At 45.3% G+C, this 14,815-nt stretch overlaps 1 pseudogene; it reads right to left on the bottom strand.

Annotated features, from left to right (window-relative positions):
- Nucleotides 1-2,209: 2,209 nt before the first annotated feature.
- LOC103192813 overlaps nt 2,210-14,815 on the bottom strand; it is a 14,061-nt pseudogene continuing 1,455 nt past the window's right edge.

The raw sequence follows: 14,815 nt of genomic DNA, 5'->3' as shown, positions 1-14,815 counted from the left end.
CTTGAACTAATGGCCTGCCGAGTGATTTGGTAATATCGGGACTATGCCTCGTTACTTGTCAACCTTGGGCTTGTCAGCCTCAGCAGCCAGCAGCTGTCTGAGTGAAGAAAAGCCTCCAGCTTCAGTGGGCTGGGAGCTGGAGGCAAAGCTGAAGCCCAAGGCTGAGGGGCTTTCACCCAGCCCCTAGAGCTTGGCGCTTTGAACTTGGACTTAAAGCCTCCAAATTGTAAGAATAAACTCCTCTTTCTTTAAGCCATCCCATTTGTGGTATATTTCTGTCAGAGCAGCACCAGGTAACCGGAACAGGTATCGATCTTTATGTGTTCTATTTTTCATTTTTGACGACTTCCAATTTTTCTCGATTCATACTTTGTACATTCCATGTTCTGATTATTAGTGGATGTTTGTAGCTGTTTCTTCCCATTGTGAGTCATGCCGCATCAGCAAATGGAGATCCCAAAAGCTTTACTTCACCCACGTCATTAAGGTCAGCTCTCTTGAGGAGGCAGCTCTTTCCTAGTCATATTCTAAGTTCCTTCTGACCTGAGGGATCATCTTCTGGCACTCTATCAGACAGTGTCTCAGGGCTATTCATAAAGTTTTCCAGTACTATATCAGATAGCGTTTCACTGCTATTCATAAGGTTTTCACTGGCTAATTCTTTGAGAAGTGGATGAGCCCTTCCTTCTTCCAAGTCTGTCTTAGAGTCTGGAAGCTCCACTGAAACCTGTCCACCATGAGCGACCCTGCTGGTATCTGAAATACCAGTAGCATAACCTCCAGCCTCATAGTAACACACAAGCCACCACAGTACAACAAACTGACAGATGAGTTTTTCCATTGCCTCTTGTCACAGATGTAGTCGATTGGAGTCCTATTTGTTCCATCTGGTGAAGGCCACATGTATAGCCACCATTTATTTTGTTGAAAAAAGATATTTTCAATGAATAAGTTGTTGGTCTTGCAAAATTCTATCATGCAATCTCCAGCATCAGTTCTATCATCAAGGCCATGATAGATGAGTATAAAGGTGCCACCAGAGCTCCTAAAGATGCCTACTCCCTATAAATTTGAATTCAGAATGTTCTAGATGAGTGGTTCAAGCCCAGCCATGCATAGGACACCTGGGCAGTCTAAGAAAAAATGGATTCCTGAATTGTACACTTAAAAACAATTGAAAGGTAATTTTTTGTTATATATATTTTGTCACACATGCACACATACTTTTAATTGGGGGAAAAAAAAAAAAGGCATTATCAGGCCCTGTTGAAAGAACTCAGGAGCTAACTAGAAGGAATTCCTATTCCAATTGGCTAAAAATGGAACAATTTGAGCACTGAGAAAGTAAGTTCATTAATGAATTAAAGACTCAATAAATAAATAACAACAAAATGCTGAAAGAACTCATTAGTCACCTTTAGAGGTTGCTAGGGTACCAAATCATTATGCTGCCAAACATAAATACAAAGAATTAAATAGTTTAGAAAGAAAGAAATGGTCTCCTAGACTACAGCCTCAACCTGGTTTGGGGTCTGGGCCTCTGTGTTTCAGAGGCTCCACCAGTGATCTGCTAATCAACCAGGTTTGCAAACCACTGCACTAAGAGCAAGAAGAAAAAAAGTCCCTACTAATCTCTGCTGTATTCACCTTCTCTAAACTATTGCTTCCCAAAATTTTATGTGATTGCAGTCACCTGGGGACATTGTTAAAATCAGGACTTCAGACCTGTTAGAAACATCTCAATCATGGCCCATGGGATCAAGGGCAGGGTGCACATTGCATAGCAACCAGATCTCTTGTGCACTGGATTTGACCTGGGTAGGAAACAGATAGTGGTGCCCACTCAGAGGTAGGGGCTGATTGCACTGCTTTGAATGTGTGTCGATTGGCTGCCATCTTTGAGTGAGGCAACCACTGCCTGTTTCCTACTAAGGTCAAAATTCAAGGTATAAGTGATTTGGTTGCTATGCAACGTGTACGCTGCCCTTGTTTCCATGGGCTGTGTTAGAAGCCCTGGTTAAAATGCAAATTCTGCTTCAATAGGTCCAGGTGGAGCCTAAGATTCAGTATTTCTAACCAACTCCCAGGTTACGACCATGCTGCTGGTCTCTGGACCACATTTGAGTAGTAGGGCTCTAAAGTGGCTCCTGACTTGCTATGTGACACCTGGCAAGAGCCTTTCCCTTTCTAAGCCTTTCTAATTTGGGGCTCAGGTACTTGCGATCAGCCTCTGCTCCTGCGACACATTGGTCACCTGGATCCCTAGATTCACCAGGAGGAAAGAGCAGTCCCGGGTGGCCAGATGCTGTTGAGCCTTACCAAAGAGTGGGCACTCTGAGACGCTCTCCACACACATGGGCTTGCACAGGGTCCTTTGGATGATGGCTGAGTCCTCAGACGTCAGGGTTTTGGGGTTGTCTTCAAGTTTCTTGCCTGAGTGCTGGCCAGTTTTCTCTCAGCTCAGCAAACTTGCAGGCACTGTGAGATGTAGGGCAGTCCAGAACCGAGGAGTAGCTGGGGTGGTTGAGAATGATCACCTGGAGTACAAGATGGGGTGGAAAAGGTCACAGGAGAGGACATAAGAGCAGCAACCTCCAAAGGAAGTGGCCATAACTAGCTAAGGGGCCAGGCACCTTGGACACAAATTAAAGTGAATATTTGAGTGTTTATGGAGGAGTGTACCAAGTTCCATGCTAAGCAAGTCTCTCATGTATTCCAAGTTCATTTTCACAGTAACTCTATAAACCAAACTCAAAAAACCAAACTCACTGCCATGGAGTTGATTCGACTCATAGTGACCCCTCCTTGGATTTCTGAGGTGGTATCTCTAGGAAATAGATTGCCCAACTCTCCTTCCGAGGAGTGGCTGGTGGGTTTGAACCGCCAGCCGTCTGATTAGCAGTCTAGTTACCAGAGCTCCCTGAGGCACACACGGGTATGGTTGTCTCCCTTTTTTTTTTTTCTCCAAACAGGCATAATGAGGGGCAAGAAGACTGAGTAACTTGAGGTTTCACAGTTAGAAAGTGGCAGAGTGAGGGATGAGTGATACGAGGGATGAGTGATACTAGAACCCGCAGCCCCACCACCAGTTACTGTTGAGTTGACTCCAACTCATGATGGCCCCATGTGTGTCAGAGTAGAGTAAGTCTCCACTGGGTTTTCAAAGCTGATCATTATGGAAGTGGATCATCAGGTCTTTCTTCTGAAGCACCTCGAGGTGGACTTGAACGTCTAGTGTTTTGTTAGCAGCCAAACATATTAACTGTTTTACCGTCCATGGATTTCAAAACTTACACACATAGTTGTTATTATGTGTCCTCCCTCCCCCATTTAGATAAATGAATTCTAATCATAACAAACAGCTACTTAATTTGTTAGGTGGCCCTAGGTCAACTGTTCTACAAGTCACCACCTCATTTAATGATCCCAAAACTACTTAGAGCCAGCCTCCACTGGGTATTAACCATGTACCAGACATTGCATTAAGAAAGGTCTTTAACTCAGTGGGCCAAGGAACCACCTGAAAGCTTCAAACAGACAGATCCCAGGTCCCACCTATACCTAAGCAACCAACCAGTTGCTGTTGAGTTGATTCTGACTCATAGTGACAGAATCACTAAGAGCAAGAAGAAAAAAAGTCCCTACTAATCTCTGCTGTATTCACCTTCTCTAAACTATTGCTTCACAAAATTTTATGTGATTGCAGTCACCTGGGGACATTGTTAAAATCAGAACTTCAGACCTGTTAGAAACATCTCAATCATGGCCCATGGGATCAAGGGCAGGGTGCACATTGCATAGCAACCAGATCTCTTGTGCACTGGATTTGACCTGGGTAGGAAACAGATAGTGGTGCCCACTTAGAGGTAGGGGCTGATTGCACTGCTTTGAATGTGACCATGGACGGTAAAACAGTTAATATGAATAATGTATTGCAGAGTAGAACTGCCCCATAGGTTTTCAAGGCTGTGACCTTTTGGCAGCAGATTGCCAGGCCTTTCTTCCAAGGCACCTCTGGGTGGGTTTGAACTGCCAACCTTTTCATTAGTAGTTGAGGAGCTTAACTGTTTGGATCACCCAGAGACTCTGCCACCCAAACCTAATGTTCTGGTTACCTAGTGCCACTGTGACAGGAATATACCACAAATGGAATGGCTTGAACAAACAGGAGTTTATTCTCTTACAGTTTGGAGGCTTTAAGTCCAAGTTCAAAGTGCCAGGCTGTAGGGGCTGGGTGAAAGCCCCTCAACCTTGGGCTTCAGCTCTGCCTCCTGCTTCCAGCCCACTGAAGCCAGAGGCTTTTCTTCACTCAGACAGCTGCTGGCTGCTGAGACTGACAAGCCCAAGGTTAACAAGCAAAAAGGCACAGCCCTGATGTTACCAAACCACACGGCAGGCCATTAATCCAAGTCCATTGAAAGTCCCAAGGTCAGCAGAGCATGGCAGGCTGCTGAACGACTCAGCTACATGCAGAGTTCAAGCGTGCCATAAGCTAGAGACCAAGCCCAAAACTTCTCCTTATATACAGGAAGCAGACCACATCCCTAAAGCAGCTACTAAGCTGCTCATGGCAGATTCCACCATGGAGTTGATTGCCAGTCTCATCATAAAGAATAACTGCAACCAGCTGCCCAGCCACTCAACCAGGCCCAGCCAAGTTGACAACAACCTTAACTACCACACCTACTGATTCAGAACCACCCAAAAGAGTCCTAGGAACGAATCTGTGATTTTGAAATACTTCCATCTGGTTTGAGAACCACTGCTTTAAGGCATCAAGACCTCATTGCAGGACCTAACAGAATCAGAGAAGTTCACTGTCATGTTCCAGGTCACACAGCAAAGAGTGGCAGATTCAGAATTCTAATCCAGGCAGTCTGACTCCATCTATGCTGCTGTGAGAGTCCGGCATGGAGCACATACTCAGTGACCGCTTTCTGAATGACCTGGTGATGCATCCTGCTCCCAGGACAGTGTGATCACCTCAAAAGGAAGCCCCTAAGTGGGCCTTCTCACTGGGGAGATGAAGCTCCCCACCTCCAAGGGCAGGGCATTCTTTCTGTTCCCTGTGACATTGCCCCACCCGATGTCTCTCACCGGCACATTCTTCACATTGAAGCCCACATTGTGGCTGGGCAGGGCCTTGGCCAAGGTCTCATGATACATTTCCACAGATTTGACCTCCCTGGTGATGTTGTAGGGGACAAAGTTCACCACCATGCCTGGCTTGAGGAAGCCTGTTTCTGCCTGGCCCACAGGCACAGTGCCAATGCCTGGAGGGACAGAGCCCCTAGGCATCAGCAGCCAGACCCTAATGCATCCTCAGACCCAGGCAACCCAACATAGCGTGCACTCATCCTCAATCTTGTACATGTCCTGCAGGGGCAGCCTCAAGGGCCTTTCAGAGGAATGATGGAGTCCAGTACATCCAGGAGTGTCATGCCTGTCACATTCCCTTCCTCCTGTGATCTTCCAGCCTTTGAACCAGGGCATCTGGAAAAGCCATCAAATGAATGTGCAGCTCCCTCAGCTGAGAGAGAGCTTAGCTGTGTTCCCGGCACCAGCCTGTACTTCACGCGAGACCTCAGCCACTTTCTTCATGCATCCTCAGTCTCAGCTTCCTCATCTGTGACACAGGGTATCACCACCTACTTCACAGATCATTGTCGGGACAAAAAGACCACACACACAAGCCACCAAGCACAATGCTTGGCATCTACTGAGTGTCCACAACATGGAAGCAGTTATTCCAAAGGTCACAGCACTGCCCCTGAGTTGAGCCAGTGTATTTCAGGAAGATCCTATTCTATCCACTCATTTCACAGAAGGGGAAACTGAGACCCAAAGAAGGGATGGAATTTGTTGGAGTTGTAGCAAGCTAAATAAGCATCGGGAGTAAGAATGAAAACCAGACTTAAATGCTCCAATACTCATACTTTCTAAAGACTAAGACTTTCCTCAGTAGAGATATCATAAAGAATTTACTTCAGGATCGAAAGGCTGTTCTCAGATGTGGCATATGGCAGGTTACCTCTTTGGGTCTCTATACGCCTGCCTGAGAAGTGGGGGCAGCTAGCCCAGGAGTCCCCAGGTAGTGAAAACAGTTTCACACTTGGCTGGTGTTTTGGTTCTCTAGGGCTGCTATAACAAGTATACCACAAATGGATGGCTTTAACAAAGAGAGATTCTCTTACCATTAGGAGGCTAAAAGTCTGGTTCAAAGTGCCAGCTCTCAAAGCTGGGTAAAGGCCCCTCAGCACTGGGCTTCAGCTCTGCCTCCTGTTCCAGGCCCACTAGAGGTGGAGGTTTTTTCTGACTGACACAGCTGCTGGCTGCTCAGGCTCACAAACAGGTAAAATGGCACAGTCTCAAGATAAGCAGACAACATGGCAGGCCACTAGGTCAAGTCCAAGAACAGTCCCATGATCAGCAGGCAACTGGGTAGACCACTGAGATGAAGACTCAGTCAAATGCAGGATCCAGATGTGCCAAAAGCTAGAGACCTTTCTCAGGTCTCCTTATATGCTGGAAGCAGGCTACACCCTGAAAGCAGCTACTTAGCTGCTCACAGTAGATTCCACCATGGAGGTGATTACAATCTTATCATGAGGCATAACTACATCTAGCTTCCCTGCCGCTCAAAACCACAGCCCAGCCAAGTTGACATACAACCTTAACTGCCATGACTGGTAACCAAAAGGTGGAGGTGCCAGTCCACCCAGAGGCACCTCAGAAGAAAGGCCTTGTGATCTGCTTCTGAAAAGTCAGCCATTGAAAACCCTATGGAGCACAGTTCTACTCTGACACCCAAGGGGTCTCCATGAGTCAGAGTCAACTCAATGGCAACTGGTAAATAAATGCTCAAAACAACATGAACAACAAACTCTCCTTATCTCACTAGCTGAATTGTATAATAGTGTGTGGAGAAATAGGCAATAATGCTTCAGGGTTTTGCTCTAATGTCATCTTAGAAGATCCCCCTTTGGGCCCCCAATATAAAGTAGCTCTTCCATGCTATGTTCCTTCATCCATCTTTAGATGTTTTTTCTCAACACTAGTCACCATCTGCCCACCATCTGCCACAGTATCCCTTCCACACAAGACTGTAAGTGCAGTGAGCAGAGTTGCAACTCATTCATTGTTGTGCCCTCAGCACCAAGGACAGTGCCCAGCATGTGAACTCTCAAATACCAGCTAGATAAATGAACACACTGCAGGTGGTTGTTGTAATCTTTCTCATGGGCAATGTCAGATGCCCTCAAAACTGTGCCTACCCTTTGTTTCATTAGGAATTTATTTTAATTAGACAATTGAGGGTACATGCAAAGATTTATCTGTCAGGATGCTTGTACAACTTTTTAAAAAAGTAAAAATGATATACTATTGCTTAACTGTACTGTACCCCAATTTTCTTAAGTGGAGATCAAATGTCTTCATCATGGGGTTCTATATACAGAAAGTGCTTGGTCAGGTGTCTGGCACATAATCATAGCTCAAGTCATTAACCACCATTTTCCTTTAATAGTGGCTAAACAAATGACTGGAAGCTCTGGTAGCATAGTGCCTGAGGCACTTGACTGCTAACCAGAAGGCTGGCAGTTCAAACCCACCAGCCACTCCTAAGAAGGAAGATGGGGCAATCTACTTCTCTAGTGATACTGCCTTGGAAACCCAAGGAGGAGTCACTATGAGTTGGGTCTGATTCAACGGCACATAACAACAACAAATGACTGTCCTCCATGAGATGCAATGCAGCACATCTATTGACTATTCAACATGTTGAAGTGGCAAGGAAAATGAAGAAAACAAAAGTGTTGTAAAATAGTGTGTATAATGTGAGTCCAGCTGTGAATGCCTGGTAAAGACCTTGCCAAAAACTAGGTTAACCCTAAGTCATGAGATTATGGTTTATGCTTCGTATCTCATGGTAGATGAGGTAGACTTTTGTCACCAGAAAAAGATAGCTATGTACTTTGGAAAAAAGGGCTAAGAATTCTCAAGTCAGTTAAGAAAAAAACAAAAAAAAAAAACAAAAAAACAAACTCACTGCTGTGGAGTCGGATCTGATGTGTAGCGACCCCTCCTTGAGTTTCCGAGGCAGTATCACTACAGAAGTAGGGGTGAAAATGGCATGGGGGCTGCATCTGACCTCCTCTCACTTCACCAGGTGGGGAGGAGGATCAAGATCAATGTCAATGGCCCAAGGCTGATGTCTGTGAGATGGAGATTAGACATGCCATCACCTTCCAGCCTTTTTTTCTTTTCTTTTTTTTCTAAACCAATTCTGACACCAACCGTCCCTCCCATGGCACACTCAACTTCTCTGCTGGGTGTGATAATTCATTGCAAGGCTCATACAGAACTCTCAGATAATACTCACAGTTATGGGGTTTATTTGGGAAGTAGCAGTTTACAATTCAGGATCAGGCGCTCTCAGATACAGTTCTTTGATCAAAACAGCTCCCCTCAGCCATGCCTGAAGGCATTGCTCTCTCTGGCCCTTGGCCCCTTAGCCTAGTTTATGCTCTGCTAGGGCAAGAGTTAGGAAGCTCTTTTAGCTCTGCCAATAAATGTCTAGAGGCACTCAACTCCACCAGCAAGGCTCCTGCTCAAAGGCACTCAGCTTTCTTACTCCTTGGGCCAGGAAGCCCACCACTCAGTCTCCTGCCAGTCTTGGTTCTGTTGCCTCTGGTGCTGCCATTTTTTCTGCTGCTTCTCACTGTCTCTAGTATCACAGCTCTCTGTCTCCTTGACTAAGGAGGTTCAGCACAGGAATCTCAGGTCCACAGGATATGCTTCACTCATGGCTCTGGCTCTTGGCTTCTGATGGTAGTGAGATTCTTGTCCCTCCCCATTCCCACTTCTGGAATGGTTCATTTTAAGCCTAGTGAAATGGCACAACTGACCAATCCCCATGTTAGGGTTCCATACACCTCATTTGCGTAATCCCACCCCCACAAAGGGCACCAAGCACATTATTAACAAACTATCCAATCCCTTTAGTGAGCCACAAGCAGCTCACATCTGCATTGTCTCACCCAGTGGGAGACTATGGTGAGAATCACAAAGACCATGGCTAGACAGGCCTTATCAAGCAATTCACTGCAGCATAGTAGGCTTCAGGTAAATGTAGTAAGTGATAGCAATTAGCATTTGAGCACCAACCATATGCATAAACAAATGTCCATGCAGATTCTCTCATTTAATTCTCATAACACCATGAAGTGAGTCCTGAGGTCCAGAGCATTAATGCCTCACTTACTCCTTTACTATGGGCAAAGGATGGAGCTGGGCTTGAACAAAAGTCTGGCCCAGAACTAGACTTCCTTGGTAGTGAGACAATCATCTAGGAATTTTGAACCCTTCTAGATTGTGGGGTTCATGAGCACAGGGATTCTATCTTGACCAAAACCAAACTCACTGCCGTGGAGTCAGATCCAACTTATAGTGACCCCTCCTTGGGTTTCTGAGGTGGTATCACTACAGAAATAGATTGCCCAACCTTCCTTCCGAGGAGTGGCTGGTGGGTTTGAACCACCAGCCTTCTGGTTAGCTGTCAAATGCCTTAGGCACTACGCCATCTACCTTTGACATATTAATATTGCCCCCACACTGCCCAACACATCTTAAGAGGTGATATAGCTTACATGCACCAGAATTCTGGCACCTATTAGTGCTACCCAATTGCTTGAATAATTTCTTTTAGAAGGATCAGCGCAAAGCTGATCTCTGTGAGGCAGAAATTAAAGATGTCCCAAAGGTCCAGCTTTCCCAGACTGGTGTGCCACTCCATCATCTCTGACATCGACTCCTCCTCCTCCCCTCAATACTCTCCCTCCTGTCTTAGGGTTCCCTATTTTGCTATAACATCTCACAGAACTCACAGACTCCCAAGGAAATGGTTCACGTGGTGCTGGAGGCTGGAAAGCTGGTAAATCCCAAGTCTGTGGGTAGGTCTGGAGGATTCTCCCCACTGGCATGGTTGCAGGGGATGGTGAACCCAAATTGGTGGGTCAGATGACTGGCTGCTGTCTCAAGTCCAGGGGTGAGATGATGATGAAACAAACGCAGAACCAGAGTAAGAGAGAGAACTTGCCCAGAACATTCACTTATATACCCTCAGGGAAACTAAGGGTGTGACTTGAGTCATACCCTCCAGCAAGGCTGAATTCAAGACACATTCCACCCTAAACAGGCATAGAGACTAGTATTTATGGTATATCACAAAATGCAGGACAATGGCTAGAAGGGCCTTATTAAGCAGTTCTTTGCACTGCACCACTAAGACTTTCATAAGGATGGAAATATTCTTTAACTGGCTTCTATAGTAGCCACTAGCCAAAAGTGGCTGCTGGGTACTTGAGTGGCTGATGTGACTGAGGAACTGAATTTTAAAATTTATTTTTAATTATTTTAAATTAAAATAGCCACATGATGTTGTAACTTTCCCATTCCTGCTCTAACTGTACAAAAATGTGCTTTTCCTTATTATCTGACAGAGTGGCCATCTTCACTCTGAATTTGGACATCTTCCTAATCTGAACAATGTCAATTTCTCAATACATTTCTTTTCCTTTTACTTAATAAATAAATAATGGCTACATGTAGCTTATGACTACCATATTGGACAGTACAGCTCTATGCTTCTCGTTATTGTTGTTAGGTGTCGCTGAGTCTATTCAGACTGACCGTGACCCTGTGCATAACAGCATGAAACACTTCCAGTCCTGCACCATCCTCACAATCCTTGCTGTGCTTGAGTCCATCGTTGCAGCCACTGTGTCAGTCCATCTCGTTGAGGGCCTTCCCCTTTTTCGCTGACCCTCCACTTTACTAAGCATGATATCCTTCTCCTGGGAATGGTCCTTTCTGACCACATGACCAAGTAGGTGAGACAACCTCTGGCCATTCTCACAGGAACATTCCAGCTGCACTTCTTCCAGGAGAGATTTGTTCATTCTTCTGGCAATCCAAGGTATTTTCAATATTCTTCATCAGCACCACAATTTAAAGGCATCCTCAGTCTTCCTCATTCACTGTCCAGCTTTCACATGTATATGAGGTGATTGAAAATACCATGGCTTGGGTTAGGCACACCTTAGTCTTAGCTTTAAGTAGTGGTGTACTCTTGAGTACAACACAATCTCTGTTTGTTCATCTGTAAAATGGGGATTGTATCACATAGAGATGGAGGTCATTCATAGTGCTTGTAGGTCATTCACATAAGCACCCTTGAAATCCTGGCTATTGTATTATAGTAAAAGTACAAAGATTTGAGTAAGAAAGTCTCATTTCATTGGCCCTGACCCATCAGCCCTCACCCTGCTGCTGGCTGCCAGCATGCTATCCCCATGCCAACCCAACATGGACAAAAAGACCACAACCTCAGAGCTGTAACCAATCTCCTTGATGTAGGCCTTTGCCTTTTGGTGGTCGCCTCAAAGCACATACTACTGTAAGGTGGCTCTGTGATGACCTTCTTGTTGACCACCATGATGAGCTGCTTCATGCCCAGGGTACAGACCAGCAGTGTGTGTTCATGGGTCTGCCCATTCTTGGAGATGCCAGCTTCAAACTTACCTACACCACTTGCCTGTCAGGACAACTCAGTCTGCCTGGCCCCAGGCAGGAGGAAGGCCCAGCTCAGACTTGGCCTGGGATACCCATTGCTTACTCACTAGTCAGGTCAAGGCCACCCTGGTAGTACCTGTGATCATGTTCTTGATGAAGACAGGGTGACCTGGAGTATCAGTGATGGTGACATAGCATTTGCTGGTCTCGAACTTCCACAGATGTCGACGGTGATGCCACTCTCCTGCTCTGCCTTCAGCTTATCTAGCACCCAGACATACTCAAAGGAGCCTTTATCCATCTGGGCTATGAGTGGGAGGGAAAACCATAGGGTCACCTCCACTGCCAAGCCAGGTGTGCCTCCACCAAATAAGTTCCCCTATAAGTTGGAATCAGGGGGAAAGTAACCAAGCAGTGAACAGAGAACCTCTGTTTAAATTTTAATTTCTTCAGTTGAGTGTATTGCTTATATAATACAGGTTTGTTGTTGTTGTTGTTTTGTTTTTTAAGAACAAGTTTTTGAGTCAAAGTGATATTTTGAGCAGGGTCATATTATAAAGTGCTTAGCTTGGCACATGGGCCTAGCACATCATCAACAAACCTTCAAATTAGTAATAGCAGCACACACTTTGATGGTGCTGACCACTTATCTGGCATCATTTTAAGCATTTAACACAGAATATCTCATTGAATCCTCCTGACAACTCAGTGAAGTAGCTATTTTTACTATTTTATCTTACAGATGAAGAATCAGATAAATTAATTAACTAGCCTAAGATCATACAGCTAATAAGTTGTAGAATTGGGATTTGAACCAAAGGGTTGACCTAAAATTCTAGCTCTCAAACACTGTCCTACAGTAAATGGGACCTTGGTAAGTTCTTTCTGCTCTGGTAAAAATGAAGCTAATGAAAAAAGTCAGTGACATCTACAGGTTACCATATTGGTTATTGGTAGACTCTACCACTTGCCAGCTGTACGATCCTAGCTATTTGTTCATCTCTATTCTAATTAGAATGCTGTACTAGACCCTGAGGGCATAGTGGAGAATAAGAAAGACCAGAACCCCAACGACTTCCTCAAGAGAACTAATTAGATCATTAACAGACAGGACTAGAATCTAGGTGTCCTGACATTTTCTACTATAGAAACCTGTATAAAGTCCATCATTGCTTAGAAAATATGTTGTTGTTGTTTGTTGTTGTTGTTTGTGGTGTGCCTCGAGTCAGACCCAATTCATAGTGACCCCTCCTTGGGTTTCCAAGACAGTATCACTATGGAAGTAGATCACCCAACCTTCCTTCCGAGGAGTGGCTGGTGGGTTTGAACCACTAGCTTTCTGGTTAGCAGGCAAGAGCCTTAGGCACTACGCTACCAGAGCTCAGGTCTCAAAGAATGATCCGGGGACCCATGGTGTGTGTGTGTGCATGGGTTCCTTGAGACCCTTTGGAATTTAAAACCAACCAGTTGCTGTCAAGTCAATGCCGCCTCCTGGCCACCTCACGTGTGTCAGAGGAGAACTGTGCTCCACAGGGTTTCAATAGCTGAATTTTTGGAAGTAGATTGCCAGGCCTTTCTTCTGAGGCACTCTGGATGGACTTGAACATCCAACCTTTTGGTCAGCAGTCAAGTATATTAACTGCTTGCCCCTCCCAGAGACTATCTTTGGTGTCTACAAGGTCAAAACTATTTTCATAATAATAATAATAATAATAATTACCTTTCTCCTTCTTATTTTCTCATGTGTGCAGGGGGCTATGTGATGCGTGATATCACAGCAGATTGAATGCAGAAGCAGATTGAGGAATCCAGTGATCATCTATGAAGCCAGATATTAAAGAGAGCAGCAAAAACCAAATCAGTGTCACTCTTTTCACTAAATTTTCCTTGTGTTGGAAAATAGTTACTTTTCATAAAAAGTGTGATATTTCTGTTACTGTGTAAGGTGTTTATTACTGTTATTTTAAGTGAGTTGAATATTTTTAAAATTCCATTTTGTTTTAACATGGTAAAATAATGGATAGATAAAACTCACGTAAATAAAAGCTCATTGGGTTCCTTTAAGAGGAAGTGGTAAAGGGTTCCTGAAACCAGAAAGTTTGAGAACCACCATGTCAGATGACTTGTTTTCTTGGTTATGCTTCTACCATATGGAGCCCTGGGCCAATCCTTTATTTCTCAGGACTCTAAGCTTTCCTTTTCAGCCCCTGCCACATAAGCACCCCACAACAATTCAGATTACACTTCAGGAGACCAAGATTAGGAAAATAAGATTGAAGTAGGTGAATGACACTGCTTTACAACCTCCCTGTATTTTTACTTCTGCTCGTTCTACAGACCACACTCATCTTGAGAGATTTCTTCAGTTCTTGCTGTAATTTTCCATTCACCTTCTCGGTCCTCTCTCTGCACAGTTCCCTCTTTCTCCCCCATCCCCAGGACTCCGTTCTTCACCTTTTCCCAAAGCACACACCCAGCTCACCCCTGTGGCTTCACAATACTCAGCCTCCTCTCTGCCCTGGGTTCCCGATTTCAATATTCAGCTGCCCCTGGGAGATCAGCAGAGAAGGATCTCTGGACGCCTCAAATTTCACACATCTAGGACAGATTGTTTGGACCCTAGACCAGCTCTGCTTCTGGAATTCACCAACCACCATTTCCCAAGCCAGAAACCTGGGAGTCACCCTCAACTCCTCTTCCTCCCTCACCCCCTCCCTTCCCTCTGTTAACCTCTAAATTCTGTGTTCCCCACCTCTGTGCACCTGGACTCCATAGGTTTCACTCCACCCCTGCTGCTGCTGACTGCACCCAGGCCACCATTCTTGCTGTCCAGCATCAGCTGCAACAACTTCCTAGATGGCTTCTCAGCACCCAGTGTTGGGACATCTAGTCTACCCTGTGTTGTGGCCAGATTGCTCTTCCTCAAAGGCCATCTGATCCTATCACTCCTGCACTGAAGCACTTCTGGGCTTATCTCCTTCAGTGCTTCTCATTGACTGTAGAGAAAGCAGCCAGGCTCCTTCATAAGGCATTTGAACCTGTACCCCAAGCTCACCAGATGCTCCTTCACCATCTCGGGCACTCTGCACCCAGTTCCAAAGTTCTCATGCCCCACGGACACCCTCACCTCTTCCTCAAGGCTCAGAGGAGGTCCCTTCCTCTGAGAAGTCTTCTAGGCTTCCCAGGCCGTGTTTATGGTCCCTGCTCTGGGCTGCTATGGTACCCACACTGCTGCCAAGCTTAC

The sequence above is a fragment of the Orycteropus afer genome, unplaced genomic scaffold (genome assembly GCF_000298275.1).
Source record: "Orycteropus afer afer isolate SDZICR_OR568_19922 unplaced genomic scaffold, OryAfe1.0 scaffold00031, whole genome shotgun sequence".
In the NCBI taxonomy this organism is placed as follows: Eukaryota; Metazoa; Chordata; class Mammalia; order Tubulidentata; family Orycteropodidae; genus Orycteropus; species Orycteropus afer.
The sequence above is the reverse complement of the archived record's forward strand: the minus strand, read 5'-3'. Positions and strand labels throughout refer to the sequence as shown.